Source organism: Microtus ochrogaster, linkage group LG5 (assembly GCF_000317375.1).
Source record: "Microtus ochrogaster isolate Prairie Vole_2 linkage group LG5, MicOch1.0, whole genome shotgun sequence".
Taxonomy (NCBI): Eukaryota; Metazoa; Chordata; class Mammalia; order Rodentia; family Cricetidae; genus Microtus; species Microtus ochrogaster.
Window position 1 is genome coordinate 654527 of NC_022031.1, and position 8086 is coordinate 662612.

Genomic DNA, 8086 nt, shown 5'->3' on the forward strand with positions numbered 1-8086 from the left:
TTCCCTTAAAGAAATGGAGGAAAAAACAAACAAAAAATTGGAAGAAATCAACAAATCCTTTAAAGAAAACCAAGAAAAAGCAATCAAACAGATGAAAGAAACTATTCAAGACTTGAAAACTGAAATAGAGAAAATAAAGAAAACACAAATTGAGGGAATTATAGAAACAGAAATTAAGAGAAAGCCATCAGTAACCACAAATGCAAGCATATACAGCAGAATACAAGAGATGCCCCCGGTGGTGGTGGCACACGCCTTTAATCCCAGCACTCAGGAGGCAGAGGCAGGTGGATCTCTGTGAGTTTGAGGCCAGCCTGCTCTATGGAGCTAATTCCAGGACAGGCTCCAAAGCTATAGAGAAACCCTGTCTTGAAAAATCAAGAGAGAGACAGAGAGAGAGACAGAGAGAGAGAAAGAGAGAGAGAGAAGAGACTCTCAAGCGCTGAAGGCACAATAGAGGAAAAAGACTCATCAGTCAAAGAAAACATTAAATCTAAGAAAACTTAACACAAAATACCAAGGAAATATGGAATACCATGAAAAGACCAAACCTAAGAACAATCGGTATAAAAGAAAGAAAAGTCCAACTCAAATGCACAAAAAATATATTCAACAAAATCATGGAAAAAACTTTCCAAAACTAAAGAAAGATATGGCAATGAATATACAAGAAGCTTACAGAATACAAAAGAGAGTGGACAAAAAAAGTCCCCTTGCCACATAATAAACAAAACACTAAACATACAGAGTAAAGAAAGAATATTAAGAACTGCAAAGGAAAAGGACCAAGTAACATATAAAGGCAAACCTATCAGAATTACATCTGATTTCTCAATGGAAGAAATGAAAGTCCGGTCAAACATTAAGAAGATGTTAAGAGATCACATATGCCAGCCCAGACTACTATACCCAGCAAAACTTTCACTCACTATAGATGGACAAAATGAGATATTCCCATGACAGAATCAGACTTAGCCAATACCTAACAACAAACTCAGCCCTACACAAAGTACTAGAAGAAAAACTCCTGTTGTAAAAGGAGCAGCCAGCCACTTCCCGCTGCCCTGCTAGCTCAGTCGGTAGAGCATGAGACTCTTAATCTCAGGGTCGTGAGTTCATGCCCCATTTTGGGCGCCAGATGAAGGCATGAGTCACAAACGATCTCACACCAGTTTGGAATTATGATTAATAGAAGGGTTATTTATTTAAAGAGGAAAAACTTACAGATCATCATCCCAGCTGCGCAATCAGGAAAGGAGTCTAGGAATCGGAAGCAGAGCTGGAAGCAAGAGAAAAAGCAGAGGGCAGTCTCTGCTTTTTTAAAGCGAAAGAGACCACACCCCAATGGGCTGGTATTTCAGCGGCTTTTGGCAGGAGCGGAAGGAGCTCCCGCAACAAACTCCAACCCAAGAAAATCAGTTAGATCCACAAAAACACAGACAATAGGTAATTTCATGGCAGCAAATCCCAAAGAAGAGGAAACCACACATAATAACATCACCACCAACAAAGCTAAAATAACATGAGCTAGCGATCATTGGTCATTAATATCCCTTAATATAAATGGTTTCAACTAGCCTATAAAAAAACAGGCTAACAGATTGGATATGAAAACAGAATTCATCCTTCTGCTGCATACAAGAAATATACCTAAACCTCAAAAATAGACATTGCCTCACAGCAAAGGGTTGGGAAAAAATTATTTGACCAAATGGACCTAAGAAACAAGCTGGTGTAATTATCCTAATATCAAACAAAATAGACTTCAAACTAGAATCAATCATAAGAGACAAAGAAGGACATTTCATATTAGTCACAAAAAAATCCATCAAGAGAAAAATCTCAATAATGAACATCTATTATGCCCCAAATGCAAAAGCACCCTCATATGTAAAAGAAACACTACTAAAGCTTAAATCATACATTAAATCCCACACACTAATAGTGGGAGACTTCAACACCCCACTCTCACCACTGGACTGGTCAGTCAAACAGAAAACAGCAGAGAAATAAAGGAACTAACAGATGTTATGGCTCAAATGGACTTGACATCTATAGAATATTCCATCCAATCATAAAAGAATATACCTTCTTCTCTAGCACCTCATGGAACCTTTTCAAAAATTAACCACATACTCGGTAACAAAGCAAACCTCAACAGATACAAGAAAATTGGAATAACCACAAGTATCTTATTGGATCACCATGGCTTAAAATTAGAATTCAATAGCAACACTAATTCCAGAAATCCCACAAACACATTTAAACAATGCTCTCCTAAATCATCAATGGGTCAAGTAAGAAATAAAAGAAGACATTCTAAAATTCAATGAAAATGACCACACAACATATCCAAATTTACAAGACATAATGAGAGTGGTATTAAGAGAAAAGTTCATAGCACTAAATGCCTACATAAAGAATCTGGAAAAATCCCACACTGGTGAGTTAACCGAATACCTTAAAACCCTAGAACAAAAAGAAACAAACTCACACAGGAGAACTAGAAAGCAAGAAATAATCAAATAGACAGCTGAAATCAACAAAAGAGAAACAAAAAAATAATACAAAGAATCAATAAGAGAAAGAATTGGCTCTTCCAGAAAATCAACAAAATAGACAAACCTTTATCCAAACTAATCAAAAGACAGAGAGAGCATATCCAATTTAACAAAATCAGAAATGAAATAACAACAGACATGGAAGAAATCCAGAAAAAAACATTAGCTCATATTTCAAAAATCTGTACTCCACAAAATTGGAAAACTTTTTAAAAATGGACAACTTTCTGGATAAATATCACTTATCAAAATTAAATCAAGACCAGATAAGCAAATTACATAGACCTATAGCTGCTAATGAAGTAGAAACAGTCATCAAAAGTCTCCCAACCAAGAAAAGCCCAGGACTAGATGATTTTCTACAAGATTTTCAAAGAAGAACTAATACCAATATTCCTCAAATTGTTCCACACAATAGAAACAGAAAAAGCATTGGTGAACTCTTTTTTATGAGGCTACAATTACCCTGATACCCAAACCACACAAAGATATTACTAAGAAAGAGAATTACAGACCAATTTCACTCATAAACATTGGTGCAAAAACACTAAAAAAAAAAATTACTGGAAAACCAAATCCAAGAACACATCCAAGAAATTATCCACCATGATTAAGTCAGCTTCATCCCAGAGATGCAGGGATGGTTTGGCATATAAAAATCTGCCAATGTAATCCACCATATAAACAAACTGGAAAAAAATATGATCATTTCATTAGATGCTGGAAAAGCTTTCAACAAAATAGAACATCCCTTCGTGATAAAGGTCTTGGAGAGAGCAGGGATACAAGGAACATACCTAAACATAAAAAAGTCAATATACAGCAAGCCAACAGCCAATAGCAAACTAAATGGACAGAAACTCAAAGTGATCCCACTGAAATCAGGAACAACACACGGTTATTCACTCTTTCCATATCTATCAATATACTGCTTGAGGTTCTAGCTAGAGCAATAAGACAACAGAAGGGGACCAAGGGGATACAAATCAGAAAAGAAGAAGTCAAACTCTCACTATTTGCTGATGATATGATAATTTACATAAGTGACCACAAAAATTCTACCAAGGAACTTCTGCAACTCATAAACACTTTCAGTAATGTAGTAGGATTAAAGATTAACTAGAAAAATCAGTAACCCTCCTTTACACAGATCATAAATGGACAGAGAGAGAAATCAGAGAAACATCATTCTTCACAAGTCACTAGTAGCCTAAAATATCTTGAAGTAATTCTAAATAAACAAGTGGAAGACCTGTATGAAAAGAACTTTAAATCTCTGAAAAAAAATTGAAGAAGACACCAGAAAATGGAGAGATCTCTTATGCTCTTGGGTAGGTAGAATTAACATAGTAAACATGGCAATCTTACCAAAAGCAATCTTCAGATACAATGCAATGTCCATCAAAATCCCAGCAAAATTCTACACAGACCTCGAAAGAATAATACTCAACTTCGTATGGAAAAGGAAAAAAATCCAGGATAGCCAAAAATTATCCTGTACAATAAAGGAACTTCCGGGGCATCATAAACCCTGACTTCAAGCTCTACTATAGAGCTACAGTACTGAAAACAGCCTGGTATTGGCATAATAAAAGACAGAAGGACCAATGGAACCAAATGGAAGACCCAGATATCAATCCACACACCTATGAACACCTGATTTTTAACAAATAAGAAAAAAAATAAAATGGAAAAAAAGAAAGCATATTTAACAAATGGTGCTGGCATAGCTGAATATCAACATGTAGATATGGAAAATAGATCCATATCTATTGCCATGCACAAAACTCAAGTCCAGATGGATCAAAGACCTCAACATCAAATCTACCACACTGAAACTCATAGAAGAAAAAGTGGGAAGTTCACTTGAACCCATTGGCACAGGAGACCACTTCCTAAATATAACACCAGCAGCACAGACACTTAGAGAAACAACTAATAAATGGGGCCTCTTAAGACTGAAAAGCTTCTGTAAGGCAAAGGACATGGTCAACAAGACAAAATGACAGCCTACAGAATGAGAAAAGATCTTCACCAACCCCATGTCGGACAGAGGGCTGATCTCCAAAATATACAAAGAACTCAAGAAATTGGTCATCAAAAGAACAAATAATCCAATAAAAAAAGTGGGGTACAGACTTAAACAGAGAACTCTCAACAAAGGAATCTAAAATGGCTGAAAGACACTTAAGGAAATGTTCAACATCCTTAGCCATCAGAGAAATGCAAGTCAAAATAACTCTGAGATTCCATCTTACACCTGTAAGAATGGCCAAGATCAAAACACTGATGACAACTTATGCTGGAGAGGATGTGGGGTAAAGGAATCACTCCTCCATTGCTGGTGGAGTGCAAACTGGTACATTCCCTTTGGATATCAGTATGGTGATTTCTCAGAAAATTAGAAAGCAACCTTCCTTAAGACCCAGCAATACCACTTTTGGGCATGCACCCAAAAGATGCTGAATCATATCACAAGGACATGTGTTCAACTATGTTCATAGCAACATTATTTATCATAGCCAGAACCTGAAAACAGCCTAAATGGCCCTCGACCAAAGGGTAAGGAAAATGTGGTACTCAATGGAGTACTACACAGCAGAAAAAAATATCTTGAAATTTGCAGGCAAATGGATGGATCTAGAAAACATCATATTAAGCATGGTAACCCAGACCCAGAAAGACAGATATCATATGTACTCACTCATAAGTGACTTTTAGACATAAAGCAAAGAAAAACCAGTCTACAATTCACAACAAAGAATCAAAATCCCAGAGAACCTAGACAACAAAGTCGACTCTAAGAGAGACGTACATGGATCTAATCTACATGGGAAGTAGAAAAGAACAAAATCTCTTGAGTAAACTGGTGATGTGGGAGTCCCCTCTGCATGTTGCTTTTCTTGGTTAATAAATAAATAAACAAACTGTTTTGGCCTGTTGATAGGGCAGAACTTAAGAAAGACAGAACTGAATGCTGGAGACAGACACTGGGAATTTTACCTGGTAAGCCACTGTCATGTAGCAAAACGCAGATTAATAGAAATGGGTTAAATTGAGATGTAAGAATTAACCAATAAGAAACTAGAGCTAATGGGCCAAGAAATGATTTAAGTAATACAGTTTCTGTGTGGTTATTTCAGGGCTAAGCTAGTTGGGCAGCTGGGATGAACAAGCAGGCCCTTCTCCCACAAATTGGGAGCAAGGCGACCATGGGAGAGAGTAGAAGAGGTTGGGAGATGAAGGGAGGGGAGCAGGGAAAAATATATAGCTCAATAAAAACAATAAAAATATGATAAAATGAAATGATTAATAAATAAGCAAACCCCCCCAATAGATGCCAGTAAATAAAACACACAGAAATCCTAATCGGACAAACTCTAACAGGAAAACATCATCTAGTAATGAGCGCTCGTAAACACCAGAGTATGGAAATTGTTATTCTGTCTCAAAATAAAGCAGGTCTCTGTGTGTGTTTCCACAATGGAAACCTCAGACTATTTAGAACGGATACACTAGAGCCCATTTAGAAGGCAGCTTGGGTGGGCAGTCTTTAATGGTAGGTGAGTTAGGGAGGGTGCTCTGGTGAAACCGGGCCGATATAGAGTATATCACTACAAAGGGGGATTATTAGATTAGCTTGCCTTATATGGGCGGGGGGGTCTAACAGTGGCGGGCTGCATACTGCTAGCTGCTCAGTCAACGAGCACCCCCAGTCTGCTCGGTTGTTCTGCACCTGTAGGAAGCCCAAGAAGCAGGAACTTAATGATAGTGCGGGAACAGCACCAGCAGTAGACACTCGGGTGCGAGCGAAGGCAAGCAGGGGTCACAGTTTTTACTCAGACCTCCGTGTCTGGGCCACCAGTCGTGAGATACCACCCACTGCAAGGGCAGATCTCGCCCCTTAGCTGACACTCTCTGGAAACAGCTGTAGGTTGATTCCACATTCTGTCAAACTGAGAATGGCAGATAACCACAACAGTAGCCCCGCTTTAAAGTGAGCCGCCTTCCTGTCAGGAGTGACGACGGAGTGAGCGGTTCTCAGCCTTCCTATTGCTGAGACCCTTTAATACACTTCTTCATAGCTGGGCGATGGTGGCGCACGCCTTTAATCCCAGCACTTGGGAGGCAGAGGCAGGCGGATCTCTGTGAGTTCGAGACCAGCCTGGTCTACAGAGCTAGTTCCAGGACAGGCTCCAAAGCCACAGAGAAACCCTGTCTCGAAAAAAACAAAAAAAAAAAAAAAAAAAATACACTTCCTCATATCGTAGTGACTCCCAGCCATAAAATTACTTTCATTGGTACTTCACAACTGTAATTTGGCTACTGTTATAAATTGTAAATATTTTTGGAGATAGAGGTCGATCAAAGGGGTCTTGACTCACAGGTTGAGAACCGCTGACCTAGGGTGCATCAGAGATGCTGAGCTATTCAGGGACTCACTTCCCCGGGGCAGCGATGTAAGAACTATGTGTTAGTAGCTACATGTACTAGGAGCCAACTTTCGCCTTTGGTTGCCCATCTCCACTGGTTTCCGGCCTCATAAAGCCATTCCGTTTGCTGCAATTTTTCTTGATTTTGAGTTAACTTTTTTAAAAGAGTCAAATTTCGAGCAAAGAATTAAAGAAGGCTTCCATGAAAGAGACTATTTAATCAGATCCCAAGGAAGTGAAGGAGGGAGGTATGTAAATGTGTGGGCCAAGGGGAAGGCACTGGTGGTAACCGAGGGCGTGCTTAGAGTTTGTCTTTTAATATAAAGCCACAGAGTACTTTTCTTAAAGGATTTTAGCTGCATTTATAGACAGATGACGGCTAACTAACCAATGGCAAGGTAGCCATGTTTATCTCCGTTTTCTGAATCTGAGAGCGAGGAAGATCAACAGAGGAAGATTTAACAGAATGAATGCGGGCATAGGCGTGGAGCGACGTTCCTGGGTGGTGAAACTCAGTGACAGTACTAACCTAGCATGCCCGAAGACCTAGATTCTATCCTGTGTACAGAGGTGGAGAGGTGGAGGAGGGGGTGGAGCCGGAGGGGAAGGGTTCATGCTTCACTCTGGCCCCTCTCCTGGTGATAGCCAGGTGCAGCGCCTCCTGCTGGTGGAGGCCGACGTGGAGGCGGTAGGTTTCTGTGAAGCTCGGTCAAAGTGGTGACGATCACTGAAACGCTGGTTTGGGGTTATTGAATGCCTATGGAATTAAATAAGACTACACACTGTAGGGGTGCCTATAAAAGGAGGCTGAGGTAGAAAGAGCAAATACTCAAGGGCTTAAAACCAGTCTGAGTGGCACACCTACCTGTCGTTTGGCTGTGGAGTTGGTGTCCTCACTGCGAACGGCTGGCATGAAGGTGAGCCCAGCAGAGCGCCAGAAGGCTGACTGCCTTCGACACACTCTTTTCTTTTCTTTTTTCTTTTTCTTCTTTTTTTTTCTTTTTTTCTTTTTTCTCTTTTTTTGGTTTTTCGAGACAGGGTTTCTCTGTGGCTTTGGAGCCTGTCCTGGCACTAGCTCTGTAGACCAGGCTG

At 39.6% G+C, this 8086-nt stretch overlaps 1 pseudogene; it reads left to right on the plus strand.

Moving 5' to 3' along the window:
- The first annotated feature begins 7607 nt into the window (after window positions 1-7607).
- Window positions 7608-8086, plus strand: part of LOC101987063 — a 16405-nt pseudogene continuing 15926 nt past the window's right edge.